Raw genomic sequence first — 12,908 nt, 5'->3', positions numbered from 1 at the left:
ATTACTAATGGAAAGCTTTAATGTTTTGCTTCCTGAAGGTACTTGACCAAATTTTCAGTAAATATTTAATCTTTGTTTTTGTGTTTTTTCCCTGCCTCTAATGTGACCCAATCGCTTCTCTCCTGGGTTTCAGTCTGAAATATTTATTCTGGTTTGGGGAAACCCTACATTTCCCATTTAGGGGGTTGAATGCAGGGAAAGGAAGCTGCTTGTACTTCAGTGAATCTTGGTTCTCTGCGGTGTCCATGCAGAATATCAGTATTCATAGCTAAGGAGAGGAAAAGTCTTGAACAATTTTTTAAACTAACAAAAGGGGGGCACCAATTTGAATGGAACTAGTAAATATTTCAGAAGATAGGGTGGGAATCCTGAATTTAAGTGCATACTGGGTAGAGCTTGCCAACTTACCTAAATTAAGACATCTTTTGTTTAGTGGCAGAGTTTTAAACAATTTTTTTTAAAGGCACAATGAAAACAGTAATTCAGGATGTAATAAAACACCTGATCAGAAAACTGATTCTTCTTCTTTTCTCCATCCCCCTTCTTTTAAAAATAAATCACCTTTGACATAATGCATGGACTGGCTCATAAGCTTCCCTGCTGTTGGGGAAGTCCCTTCTCGATGCACCTGTGTAATGACCTACTCCTGGAGACTAGGGTTTTGCTCTGTATAAACATTACCTAAAGCAGTGGTTTTCAAACCGGGGTATACATACCCCTAGGGCTATGTGAGAAAAATCCTGCCTTCCCCTAATTCCCTGGGTGTGCCTAGAAGGCCAGACATTCTCCATGGTTTGCTGGAAAAGATTCACAGAGTGGCTCTGCTTATTGCAGTGCTAAGAACCATGGGATATCTCCCACTAAGTCCTAGCACCTCAGACAGGTGAGTACAACATCTGTGTGGACCCAGTAACTTGGGTATGGCTTTGCAATGTAGCCGCTCACACCTAGACCAATCTGGGTATAGGCAGGGAAATTGAAAAGAGACACCAATTCAGAACTCACATTAATCTGATCTTGTAGCTATAGAAAACAATTTTTTTTTCTTTTTTTGGATTGTTTGCTTTGCCTGGACAGTGCTGTCAAATGTTCGCCTCCCGTGTTTATATGACAGTTTTACACAGCAGCTGAGAGCAGCTCAAACTGGAAAATACCAGAGGGGAGGGACACAGGTCTAGGTTCCTTCTAGCCTGGTTACTGGAAGCAATTAAGCTAAGATTTCCATGCTGAACTCATTTCTTTTTTTGTTGGCAGTTCCTCCTGCAGGAGCAGTTGGTATTTTAGAAGGACTACTTCCAAGAGTGTGCTGCTGTTGTGTCATGACATGTAAAATGGCAAGCCCGGCTGATTAATATGTCTTAGAAGCATTTCTAGTATTTAGGGCCATTACAAAATCTAGAGCACTCATTAATAATCCTTCAGGAGAAAGAGCCAGTTCTTCCTTATGTGACTCAGGAGTTTGTCAACTTATGTCACACAATTGCAGTGCAGTGATGCTAATAGGCAACACCGGAAATTCACACTGAGTCACATCCTGGAAATATACCCCACCCTGCTTCCCTCCTCACTCTTCACAGGGGGGAAACAAAGTGCACAGCTGGGTTGCAATTAGCCCTAATAAATGTAACTACTTTTCACTCTGCTAGGTGCACTAACTGGAGTCAGCAATATTTTTAATAGATATGCTTGTGCTACAGTCACTCCAGTGCCCAACACTTATCCATGTTTTACATAAGTTTATAGGGCTCAGTTGCAACAAGCCCTATCTGGCTTGTGATAATGGCTTTGTGACTAGCATTAACCTGGTAGCAAGCCCCATAAACGGATTACGCCACCCATTCTGTTGAATGAACTTTCTCCCTGCTGACAACTCTTTAAATTATCTCATATCTGACCGTTCCTGTACCTCTTGATAACACTCAGAGCCTCTCCTGTCAGCGGGCACATGTTGAGGGTACTATAGAGGCCTCAGAATGTGTTCCCTGCAATTCAGAGAGAGACTTGCTTTTCTTCCAGTATGTCATGTGCTCTGTAAAATATCTTTGCATGTGCCCAGAAGGCAAAGTGTAGCCTGAGAATGCAGTATCTCTAACCCTGCTCGGGCATGGCTTGTTCATGTGTCATGCAGCAAAACTTCTTCAGCTCTACACTTGACACTAAATTTCCTTTTCCCCCTCAGATAGCAAACTGTCTTGTTAAGGATGTCCAAACATGTGGCGTGTCCCATGCACTTCCTTCCCCTCCCTTTTGTGCTTGCATGTTCTCCCTGTGATGCCTCCAGTAATTGCTTTATGTGGGAGAAGTGCTCTGAGGAAAAGCATAGTTAGCTGGGTATTTTAAAATGCAATTTAGCAGCTGGCACCAAGGAGCGGCAGCACCCGGGGGGCTGGCCAGCCCTTTGTGGACCAATACCAGCCATCGGTTTGGATATTTGACAGCATGAGGTGACGCCCAAGCCTTTCAACACCTTTCTGCCATCATGATAAGTTCCTTTATCTAGTGGGTGTGTTTTACATTAAAAAAAAAAAAATGCATTCACTTCAACAACAGCCAGGGTCCATCACCAAGCTCACGAGCAGCTGCCTGCTTCTGTTGGACTCTGGCTGCCATAAATGGGCCCAGTCAATCACCTAGTCAGTGTGGGATTAAAGGCCATTGCTGCTGTTTTCCTCTCTCCCTGTTGGGGTGCTGGTCAGTGCCAGTGTGCTCGAAGAGAGGCACCGATGGCCGCCCGGCTGCCTCATGACCTTTTAAAAGGGGCAGCAGGAGGGCAGCTTGTGAAAATAGAGCACCACAGCATTTGCCTCCTTTGCGGTTGCCAGGAAACAGGTAAACAGCAAGGGATAACTGGAGGGGGGTTGCGCTGCCATTTTCCTTTAACTGGTGCCTGGCTGTTGCCCCTTATTCCTGCATTACTCCTCCTGGCTATGGTGGGGGAAGGTGCCGGGGGAGAAATGAAGTCACTGGGCCTCTAGCCCTTCATGCTGTTCTGGCTGAGCGCATCAGAATTCAAATTTCCCTGTCAATGTGTAAGTGCAATCTAGTATTAACCGTATTCCAGGGAGGCTTCGGATGGGCATGGAGACTTCATTACCTGGAGGCACTTGAAGTAGGTCAGAGTCAAAGCAGGCAGAGGAGTGTGTAGAGAGACTTCGTTGTCCCAGATTGTCTAGCACATTTTGCCAACACTAAAATCACTTCTGACATTGGAGGGGGGAGTCCTTGATACTGATCAACCCTGCCGGTCAGATCCGGAGTCCTTCATGTAGGCAGCAGCTGCTTGGCCCTGTTCGCAAGACTTGCAGTATGTAAGCTGAGGCATTTGGCCTCCTGGGCCAGAGCCCTCTCTGAACTCTAGGAGTGCTTCTGGGGGTCTATCGCTGCTTACATGGGGCATTTCTTCCGCTTATTGCAAATAACCAAATTGCAACAGTTTTCCTAATAGACTACACACAAACTCTCTCTCTTAAGGGAAAAATGTGGCTGTCGCGGCATGCCCAGCTCTTCCCTCTTCAAAGAGCAGTTGGTTCTCTGGAGCAAGTTGACGCCTCGTGGGTTGTGTTGGAGCTGAAGCATATTGAGTTGCAGCAGAGCTCAGCTTTCCTTTCGGTTAGAGGTTGGCAGTGTTTGCCTTTGGCAGGAGATCATGGAACGGGAGTGAGGAAACTAACACATACCTGGCTAATGGCTGGCAGGGAGGGATCCCGCTCCTCCTGCTGAGTGACATTCACCAGCTGCTGCTGTTTGTTTAGTGTGTCTGGGATCATAGTCCCAAGGGAGAATGCAGAGCACTTGGGATCCATTTGGAAAGAGCAAGGAGAGGGTTGGGGGAGAAATACTAAACCCCATGAACTCTTTCCAGGAAAGAACTGTGTGTGTTGCCTACATCTGTTTCTAGAAGGGCACAGATATATGCAGGAACAACTTCCATCAGCTGACACCATCTGCACACTGCCGTAAGTGTGAACTAGAGCAGAAGCTCTGATCTTGGTCCAGCCTTTATTGCTGGGATACCAGACCTTGGCAGAGGTAAATGGTCTCCCGTAATTACGGTCATGGAGGAAGCGGTTCCACTTCATGGAAGCAGGAGATGCTGATCCTTATGGCAACACTTTCCAACAGCCCTACATAGAGTCACTGTCCAATGGCTGAGGAGAAGGAGGGTGTCTACCAAGGGTGTCAAATATGATGCAGTAACTGGTGTAGAGGAGGCTGGCTATCTACTCCAACTACTAATCGGGGCTGGTCGATGCTGGAACCTTACGCTGGCCTACTTACATCCACATACCTGAGACATAGTTAAGCCGATCTAACCCCTGGCGGCAAGAGCGCTAGGTCAACGGAAGAATTCTTCCACTGACCTTGCTACTGCCTCTCGGGGAGGTGGATTAACTCCAGTGACAGGAGAACCTGTAGTGAGTGTCTATACTGCAGCGTTACGAGGGCTCAGCTGTAGCATTTTAAGTGTAGACACAGCCTAGGTTAAAAAAACGTTGGCAAAAATAGCTTAAATTAGAGACAAGCTCTTGATTTCCCCTCTTTCCCCGTCCCGCTCCAATAGTCTGACTGGCTACATAGATTATTGTATGGGGAATGGTGATTAACGTGTCTATAAATGCTGAGGGGGGGAAAGCAGCCGTGGAGCAGTGACTGGCTTAGCTTTGGCAACACTTGAGTGAGAAGCTTTTGTCCTCAATTCCAGTCTGCCCTTTGGGTGTGGCTGAGGTGATCATGGTGATAGTGTGGGCTCAGTGCCCTATGCGCCTGAGGGCAGAGAGCTACCTTGGCTTCTGTACTGTCCTCTACATTGCTTCTCTAGCACTGTGCAACTGGAGCCAAATGCCGTGTCAGTCAAAATGTTCCATTGGGCAAATGGAAAAGCCTCCATCTCAAAACCTCTCATTGTAAAAGGAGGCTTCAGTTGTTCACATGTGCATCTCAATCAGCCTCTGCGTGTCTGTGCCTGAGCTTTAATAGTCTGCCTACATCCTTCCCAAACGGGAGTGGTTATGAGTAGCCAACGACCTTCCTCCAGCAGAGCTGTGCCAATAAACTTCCACGGCACCGGCTGGAGCAGTTTGAGGAGGGCTTTTCAAAAATGCCTTGTCCTGGTCTACTCCCAGGTTTGGACTGGTGTAGCTGTTAGCTGTGGGTAGGTTCTTACAGCTGTAGTTCTAAAGCAGATGTAGTTAGTACAACAGGGTCTTATACTAGCTCGGGGCAGGGGCATGAGCTGTACGGTTATAAGGCACTTTTATTCTAGTATAACTGTGTCCATTTCAGGGGGGTGTGTTCTTTGAACTACAGCGCTAGTTAAAGTGATATGGTTGGGGGCAGACAAGGCCAAAGGGAGAAAGGAGTACAAGCCCCCCTGTTACATGCTATTAACTAACTAGGTGCTTCTGAAAATCACATGCTTAATTCAAAATAGGCAAGTGTCTGTCAGCCATAGAGTCTGATGCTTCAACCGGGGCTGTACGTAGCAGAATGTGCTGTTTTATTTCCTCCATAAACAGCTCCACTCTACCAGCCTACATCACTTGCTCTGATTCCTATTTCCCAGATGTCCCGATTTTATAGGGACAGTCCCTATTTTTGGGTCTTTTTCTTATATAGGCTCCTATTACCCCCCACCCCCTGTCCCGATTTTTCACACTTGCTGTCTGGTCCCCCTAGTCCCCCCTGCTGTTACTAAAGGTGACACACCATTCAGCCTGTGCTTTACAGCCGGGAGAGGGAGAATGGACGAGTGGGTTACTTATTGCCCAGCTCGCACACAGCCAATGGGATAGCACCTCGTGCAGAGTTCGGCTGTCGGCCCAATGGGGTGCAAACCAGAGTGGCGCTCTCTGCTGTCTCCATTACAGAACTGCGCGGGCAGCGCATTCTGACTGTCTGACAACGGCTCTGAACTGTGCGCCCTTTGGCCTCCCAGCACAGGCACAGCCCCATTCAGCAGGAGCTCTGCTCCTGTTTGTTTGAGGCCATCCTGTGGTGTAATGGCATTTCCTCAGCCTGACCGAGAAAAGGAGACTGCACTTCCTAAGGCCACGTCGTTGCTGGAAGAAACAGGCTGTTTAATATATTAATAAACATAGTGAAAATCCTAGTGTAGATAAGGTGGTCTAGTTTTAACACGCTGGCTGGGGCCATCACCTAGCATTACAAACTCATCTCTCTTTCCTAGCGAAGACAAGGTCTAAGGCTTTCATCTCATGTTCTCCTTCCACTTTCACTGTGCTCACCAGTGCAGAAGTCTTTATTCCTGCTCTGCCTTCCATGGTCTGCCATAGGCCAGCTCTCGCAGGGGCAGCAAGGTGACAGGATTAGCTGTTCTCCAATCTGATCAGAGCAGCTCATGGGGCGGTTGCGCCGCCCCAGTATAAGACACCATGTTAGAGAGTGGTGGCAGAATCCTCCTAGAATTCTCCCTTCTCTGCCCTTCCACAAAGAGAACCTCCTCCAGCCAGACTCCCCACGCCTTTCCTTACCCACATCGCACTACAGTTCGGCCTTTCTGTGCCCCAGTTCCCTCAAAAAAAGGGCACAGTTACAAAAGCCCCTATAGCGCTGCTAAACCAAACTGCAGCCTCCCTCCTCTCAAATCCTCTGGCACCCTCCCATCTTGCTACTTCGCTCCTAAGCAGGGCTCTGTCGTTATACTGCCAGAGGACACTGAGCCTGGTGTAATATTAAACAGTGAACTGGGCCACTGATTTAATAATGCTGGTTGTACTGAGCTTTGGGAACATGCTGGATTCAAAGCTACACGGGTATGTCTACAGTGCAGTGCACTGTAAACCCAGGCTGGTGGTCTCAGTGTGTCCACACGGGATTGTAAACCTGCGCTTACAATTGCTGGATCCGGGTCTCAGAGTCATGCTAATGTGTCCATACTGCACTACGCAGCCCTTCTGACTTGAGCTGTGTCCACTTTGCAAAATGACAGGGCTTAGACCCAAATCACAGTGCAAGTTGGGCTCTGACCCACCCCCCAGTACGGTCCTAGGATCTGGATCCTAGGACCTAGGTCCTGAGTGTTTGCTGACCTGAGTCAGACTGACCTGTGTGTGGATGGAAAGAGGGGTTGGGCTCAAACCTGAGTCTGAGCCCGGGCTTAGTGTACAGTGTAGACATACCCCAAGTGGCTCTAGCACTTCTAGCCCCAGCTATTAAAGTGGAAGAACTTTACTCAGCTAAAATCAATCAATAGACTTCTTAAGTAGTGCAAATGGAGCATACCTAGTACTGGATCACCCTGGTCACTGTCAGTAGCTAGAACTTGTATCTTTCTGGAGGACTCATGACATTCATGTTGGGGTGGTTGGTCTGTTCCCACTCCCAAGCCTGGTCAGGGAGGAAGAATTGTTCTGTGATGTCAGCACAGCACTGGGTTGGGAGTCAGGTGATTTGGGCTCTAATACCTGCTCTGTCACTGACTTGCTAAGTAGTCTGAAAAAAACACTTGTGACAAAAACAAGAGGCACTTCCTTATCTCCCATGGGTAGTAACTCATGTGTGCAAAGGGAAGTGTCTCTGTGCTTTATGCCAAGTTAATTACTTTGCCTGCTCCAGGTGCTCAGAGTCCTAGCTCAGTGAGCATTGATTCATAGATTCATAGATTCTAGGACTGGAAGGGATGAGAGGTCATCGAGTCCAGTCCCCTGCCCTCATGGCAGGACCAAATACTGTCTAGACCATCCCTGATAGACATTTATCTAACCTACTCTTAAATATCTCCGGAGATGGAGATTAACCCCAACCTCCTGAGGGGACTGGGAGGGGAGGTTGTCAAGATCAATAGGTCCTGAACTCTCCTTGCCTCTCCTTAAAGGTCTTCTAGGCTATAGTGCTGGGACTAGGACCATGCCAGCAACAGTGCTGTCCTGAGCCTGTGATGGGCCTTCATAAAAACAAGGACACTACCAACTAGTGTTATCCCTACCCAAAACCTGTGGGCTGGCTTGGTCTGTGCACTCCTGATGCCTCAAGCTATTGGCCTTGAAGGTGCATTTGAACACAGTCTCCTTGAGATGAAGTATGATTTATAACAGAGGGGCAACAGCATCAACCTATTGCCCTAGGGTGCAATCTGAAGCCAGAGAAGTAGATTCTGGCTCCAGTACAATGAATTGTCCTAGAATAAATTGCTAATCTTTTATTAAAGGCAAACAGAACTCACGCCAGTGCCAATGATGGTTTTGCATAAGTATTCAAAGGGGCGGGGGGGCGGTGATTTCCCCAGGAAAGGGACTCCAGCGGAGCTGAGGCAGTAGAGATTAGGCATTCCCACAGGTAAGAGTGTGATTTTCCAAAACATTCACAGTTGGCCTAACTCTCTGTTCCCCTGTGAAGCCAAAGGCAAACTGATCAGCCAGCACTGAGTGCTTCAGAAAATCCCCATCTCTAGCCATAACGATTTTTAATCATTTCAGCCCATTTTGCCCATATGTCCTCCAAAGTGTTGAGCTGTTAATTACACACAGGCCTGAAGTTGCTCTATTTCTCATATCCCCTTATTGTGTGGACCTCCACTCCTCTGTGTTGTCTTTTGCAGCCATAGTGATATAAACACTGGCTGTAGCCGTTCTAAACAGAGGTGTTTAGTCTCAGCACGTAGGATGCTTTGCTAACGCTGCAGGAAGTTAGACAATAGAATCCTGAACTAATTGTGTCAGTGTTCTGCAGTTTCAGGAAGGCATTGCTCAGAAATGGTCATTAGCAGAAGAGAAATGGCAAGAACAGTACATCTTGGGGGGGGGGGGAGGTGTGAGACGGAGAATGTGTTGCTTGCACAGAAAGAGTCATCATAGGACACTTTTCAAACCAATTGTTGAGAGAAAGAAATAGCAATGCTCTGTAAATTCCTTTCATTAAAGCTTCTATGCCCCGCTCCCTCCTCCAGCCCCACTCCACACACCTCTGGTGCTGACCTCCAGCCCCTGAGCACTACCTGAGCCATGTACCCTGTCCTTGCACCCAGGAATGTGACTGGCTTCCTTGGGTGACAAAAGGAAAGAAGGGGCCATGTTGAAATATTGAGTCAAATTTACAGCTGCAGCACGGGGATCTACAGTCCAGTCCAGGCATTCCGACGCCATGGTGAAGAGAATGGGCGTCATGGTCTCATATGGCCACCTCCTGCGGTGGACGATGCAGTAGGCCCAGAACACCCCACTCTCTGTAACGAGAGCCTCCAGTTCCCCTGCTCCTGCTAACTCCCCAGGAGTGACGGTCGTCTGTCTGCTCAGGGGCTGCTGTTGAAACTCGAGAGCCAGGATTGAGTTTCTAGCTGTTTTCTTAGCCATCCAGTGTACAGCATGGGGGTGGGGGAGAGGAAGGGGAGTCCTGCCACACACGGTCTCCCTTGTCCATCATTCAGACCCGACTCCTGAGCTTTGCCCTCCTGCCTCTATCCTGCAGTCCCTCCCGTAGTTCCTCTCTGCAGGTGCCTACCTACGTCAACAGAATGACTGGTTTCAGGTTTAAGCTGCATTGTCTGTGGTCTGGTAGGAACCTGTCAAACCTCTCTAGCAAGGGGGTGGGGACCAGGGAAGCCCTAGGGACTTGGTGTCAGCTGGGCGTGCCCTCCTGCTGTAGTTTGTGCTGGCAGTTATGTGTTTCACTCGAGAGGCCAGTGTTCCCCTCTTTAAACGCTGACAGTGCTTCTGGGGAGGAAATTGTTAAAGGGGTCAGGAGGACTGGATCCCACCAGGACCAGCAATAGGAGGGAGAGCTCTTCCTCTCTCTGTCACTGCTCTAAGTACAGCCACAGGCCCTTAGCCTCGGTCTGAGATGCAGAACAGCTGCCACTGTCCTGCCAGAGCTTTCAGCCCTGTTCCTACTGGATGTGGGTGTCTGCTGCAAGCTCTGCTGATCCACAGAGCCTGGGTGGCTCGTTGTCAGGTCATGGTGCAAGGGCCCACCTTATTTGCTCACATGTCTGACAGCCATGGTGGGGTGGACTGAACTCTCCTTGAGGCCGGGCCAGAGCAGTCTCCTTTGATTGCTAACCAGCTTTGCACTGCACCAGACACATCAGCACGCGCCAGCATAAGGCATGACCCACGGGGTGGGGCTCTGATCAGTTGGGGCCAGGGTGCCTGATGCCAGGGTGAGGGGAGTACCTTGGAAATCTCCGAATAATTGGGCCCCATCCTGCAAACCCCAGTGGAAAGACCAATCCTGGAGCCAAGGGCTGGAGTGAGGAGAGGGGCACCCGGGATCAGTATTGAGGTGCCATGGTAGATTGGCGGGGAGAGCTCAGAAGTGGAATAACAGGGGAAACTGGAGGGGCGGGGGGCATGGCAGGGCTGTGTGGAAGAAGAAAGCTCAAAACTAACGTCCTTAGTTTCATGCAGGCTAAATGAGCCCATGTGGCTGGAGTGTTGCCTCTCACACCCCACAAGCCCTGGGCCCTTTCCCTGCAGAAGGGGATGAGGGGTGCAGTGTGGGCTGCAGCTGGCCAACAGACTGAGGAACCCCTTAGGCCTGCTCTCAATCCAGGTGCAGCAGCTGGAGCAGCAGGAAGACAAACAGGCCCTACCCTGGTAAGCCTCCGCAGGATTGTGTGTGCTTAGCGTTTCACTCTGTCCCCTGGCAGCAGCAGGTGAGCGAGACTAGAGCAGCCCAGTTGAAGCAGATCCTTTAGACAAGAGCTGGGGCTGGCCCAAATTCAAACGGATCCCTCCGTCTCCTTCCTGTCGGGACTGATTTCAGCTGTGATTGCCGAATTATTTACTTAGCCTCCCTGCAAACAGCCAGCACTGATGGGCCAGGCTCCAGGGAAAGGGCTGGTCCTGGTGCGAAGTTCAGCAGCAGGCCGGGTTGCTGGGATGGTGACGCTCCAGCTGGCCAGGAAGCAGCGTGGTCCCCATCACAGGCAGGGGCTGGGAACAGAATCACAGGGGAAAGCTAGAGAGGCAGAACTCCTGGTGAGTTGCAAGCTGAGGTTTGAGCTGGGACAGGGAGGGGGTTCTCTTTGGAGCAGAGTCAGCTGGCTAGGGCGAGCCCCTCGTTCCCTGGGTACGGCTCTCCAGCAGTGACGATTATGTATTTTTCCTCATTCCTGCAGACAGCCTGTTGTGCTAGGGGCTGTACACGCACAGAGCAGAAAGATGGCTCCTGCGCCAGAGAGCTTTTTCCCCTGTAAGCAAGTCTGCCATCTCTCTCATGCATCTCCTTTCAGGGCAGGGAGGGGGAATGCTGTGACCCATTCCAGCAGGAATATTCTCTCTTCCATGGTGATCCTTTAGCAAAGATATAGCTGGGGAGCATGTAGCAGACTCCTAATTCAAAAGGCATTGGGGGACAGGGGGCACGTGCTTCTATCTGTGCCTCCTCTCCCCTCCCACGTGGCTGTTGTTATGCTGGTTAAGTCCCACAGTTTGAAGTGGTAGAAGAGAGCCTGACAGCCCTGGCTCCTTAACTCATCAGGGAACTCTCTTCCCGTCCCGTCGCTGCATCCCTTTGGTTTGCAGCCCTTCGTGTTCCCAGGCAGCTACCACAGCCTGTCCGAGGCTGCAGACCAGCAAAGGGCTCCGTGTGTGTGGCTGGGGGGGGGCGGGACCTTTCTATTGAAAAGCCACTGGAATGTGCAGAGTAAGGTCCAGCTCTGCAGGCTGGCGAGGGTCAAGCTCCCGTCTGCTCCAGCTGCAGGAGCTCCTGCCCAGGCTGTGGGGTAGGAACGGGCACTTAGCAGCTTTGGCTGCAGGTGCAGGAGCACCTGCTGGTAGGGGTGAAGTCTGCTTCACTTGTGTTTTATGGGTGTGATAAAGCCCCACCAGCTTTTGAATGGCTCAAAAGAAGAAGAAAGGAGCTAATTAGAGGCACTACCCTCCTTTCCCAGGTATTCCCCGCCAGCAGCCTGGGGCCCAGAGGTCAAAGTGCAGGCTGCTCCGGTATCCGCCCCAACGGCCAGAATTCCATTGCTGATCTCAGAGAGGAGCGGGAAAGGGGGTGATGGCACTTGCTTGCTTGCCCTAGCCCTGCCTAGGCTCTCTGTGACCCTCCCACCCCTTCCTCTCAGCCAGTTTTGCCAACCTCCAGACCCCTTTTAGCTCCTGGGCCTGTGTGTGACCCAGCTTGCCCTGCAGCCACCCCTCAGGCTCTTCCTAGGATGCCTCCCCACCAGGTCCTTCTCAGGGCCTCCCGGTGTGCCCCTCTCCCGCTCTTGGAGTGTGAGCTCCTGCCTGGTTCGGGGCTGGGCTTGCCACCCGCACTCAGCACCATGAGGCGCAGGCCCAAGTGGGGGTGGAAGATCAGAGCTGGACTCTATTCCTGGCCCTGCCATGAACGGGGGGCTTTCCCCCCACCTAATGGGGTGCAGGGGATGGACGTCTGTGCTGCTGCAGCCTCTCTGGTTGCCATATGCCAGGGCTTGCGTTTTGTCTGCACTTGGTTCACTTTCTGGTGGACTGGCCCCTTGTCTCGCTCATGGTGCTTGCACAGCAGGCTGCGGCACCCTGGGCGGGGCGGGGAGCAGCGGCCCCACCTCTCTGCTTTGCAGCACTGCTGTGGCCCGTCGCCCAGCCCAGCCCAGCCGAGCAGGTTTCGAGCTGCTCTGCTCCTGAGCAAGGGTGGGGACGCCAGCTCCGCTCTGGGCCACGGAGGCTGCTGACGATGGCGCTTTCAAGCCCTGCTTTTGGCTGACAGTCTGGGCATGTCTGGGCCGTGGCTCCCTCTCCAGGGCAGGGCTTGGCCTGGCCCTCCTTTCTTCCTGTGCCATCCTGCCCGAGAGCTTCGGGCTCCCATTTATCCCCTCTATTAAAAAGGAGCAGAGAGCTGAGTCAGAAAGCCCCACACTGCCAGTGCCACCAGCAAGGGTGCCTGAGTGCAGCTGACGCTGCTGGCTCACAGGCCTGGGGGGCAGTGGGACAGGGCAGGGACGGGACGAGCGGTGTGTTAGG

This window comes from Terrapene carolina, unplaced genomic scaffold (assembly GCF_002925995.2).
Source record: "Terrapene carolina triunguis isolate 2854851 unplaced genomic scaffold, T_m_triunguis-2.0 Scaffold395, whole genome shotgun sequence".
In the NCBI taxonomy this organism is placed as follows: Eukaryota; Metazoa; Chordata; order Testudines; family Emydidae; genus Terrapene; species Terrapene triunguis.
Note: the sequence above shows the minus strand (reverse complement) of the source record.